Here is a 2,011-nt window from a genome sequence, read left to right as displayed (position 1 = left end):
ATAAATACATACTTACAATGTTTCGCCTTTGTCCCCGGTTTCTGTCAAGCGCTTGGCTATGTAATCCGCAAAGAACTTTAACCAAATTTTGTTTTTTTGCCGGCAAGTGCAACATGTACCCGTAGCGCTTTAAGGGCACTGTGCGTTGCCACTGCCGCTGCCGGGGAGGAAACCCGCCCTCTTCCACCGAGAGTACTAAATGTTCCAGCGGCGCTATTTTACACCGCTTATGCTGAACAACAAAGCCACATGGACCGGGACGGGGTGGGTGGTGGGGGGGACATTGGAGGCGGAGTGAATGAGGGATGGGCACTAAAGCCTATAGTAAAAAAAAAAAAAAAAATGCGAAGGGCAGGTTCTTGTAAACTATCCACAAAGTAACACAATGTTCCGGCTGCGCTGTAGCTCGCTGTGATGAGAACACTGTGTCCTAGTAGACACCGTGACCCGTAACCCGTTCTGTGCCGAATCGACCAGGGAACAGTGTGTGTAGCGTACAAAGCCGCACACACTCCTACTCCACAACCATATAATGCGCTACAAAAAAACACACAATCAAATAGATGTTTATTTATATTAAAGCAGAAGGCGCACTTCCTTAAACTGCTATGGGGTTTTTTGCTTCCTGCTGCTGCGCGAACATTATATACAGTACAGTAGAGTCTAGTAAACACTAACCTGCACTGGCAGCAGTATCTGCTTTCTCAATCCCCTAGCAATCTGATAATACTCTCATCTCAACACATATTAGAATGAACTCAATTGTAAAAAAAATATATTATGGTAAGCAGACAGGTTTTAGTAAGGAAGGGGGGGGGGGTTGATACTGCCAACAAGAAAGTGAAAGAAAAAAAAACGCCTTGCAAGACAATAATCACATTTCTGTGAATAGGGCTATTTTGAAAAATGAAGTTTTTTCAGCATTTAGTGAAACAGACTTGTTAAAGCCATTTGGTACACAACACAACAGATGAAAATCTCAATTCTGTACAAAAGTTAAATGGAGTTAACCACAGCCAGTCTTTTGTGTACCCTTTACTTGATGCGGCCCTGGGGGATTAGAACCGAAATAACATGCTATTACTCCTGTGCTTCCAACATGTCCTTTTGCTCTTTTGCAACAGAAGACATGATGTTCTCCTTTCCAACCACCAAAAACAAAGCCTGTCTGCTAATGAGATCTCAAAACCGAGGGCTTTTTCGGTGTCATCAACAATATGTGTAGAAATGATCATTCGTCAAGTTATTCGCTCTGCTAATAACTTGACCGCTTCTCTTTTTTTTTCAAATCTCTTAATTAAACTGCTTAATTGAGCCACAATTAAAACTTTTAAGTGTTTACTAGTATATTTGTGTGCCGGTGTGTGATTCGTCCGTCAGATTAATCGCATTTCAGAACGTCAAGTTTTTAAAATAAAGCTGAATTCATTCTAGATCTGATTATACACAACCTTCCAGAATGCTATTTTTGGTGTGTGCAAGATGTTTATTAAAGTTGGCACAAAGAAGCAAACGATAAGCAGGAGGCTAGTCAAGGACAGGTCTCCCAGCTATCTACACATTCATTAGAAAATGGGCCCATTTCTCACCACAGATCATATAATGTGTTCTCTAGCGATTAGTGTAAATATTTGTGGATTTATTAACTTTACATTTTAGATTGCCTTTCAGTTAACAGGTGGCCTGAACTGGTGTCTTCATATCACTTAAAGGCACCACACCCTCATTCAAACCCTTAAGGAACAAGTCTCCAACTAACAGTAGTTGGGCCCAAGGATATTCTTAGACCCTGGTATATTTGTACCGGTATGAGTCTTTTCACAGAGACAACATGTCTGTAAATCCGCACTAAAGATCCTATATTAATAACAACATGTTATATAGCACAGATGAAATAATCATTGATTTAGAAAACTTTCAATAAACGCTATTAAGGACAATTACTAAAGGAGTTTAAAGTTGAATTTCTTTGTCATAACATTGTAAAATGTCTATAAGATAAATAAGGATA

At 39.9% G+C, this 2,011-nt stretch overlaps 1 protein-coding gene across 2 annotated transcripts in view; it reads right to left on the bottom strand.

The window, feature by feature from the left end:
- fkbp5 (FKBP prolyl isomerase 5) overlaps positions 1-246 on the bottom strand; it is an 11,605-nt gene extending 11,359 nt beyond the window's left edge. Inside the window, exon 1 of one of the 2 annotated variants that reach the window (XM_046859504.1) lies at positions 13-246. The gene's annotated coding sequence lies outside the window, so the exon portion shown is untranslated. The remainder of the gene's footprint in view (positions 1-12) is intronic. The other variant, XM_046859495.1, reaches the window with a different exon arrangement.
- Positions 247-2,011: the final 1,765 nt, after the last annotated feature.

This window comes from Silurus meridionalis, chromosome 1, assembly GCF_014805685.1.
Source record: "Silurus meridionalis isolate SWU-2019-XX chromosome 1, ASM1480568v1, whole genome shotgun sequence".
NCBI lineage: Eukaryota > Metazoa > Chordata > Actinopteri > Siluriformes > Siluridae > Silurus > Silurus meridionalis.
Note: the sequence above shows the minus strand (reverse complement) of the source record. Positions and strands in the feature narration are given on the sequence as shown.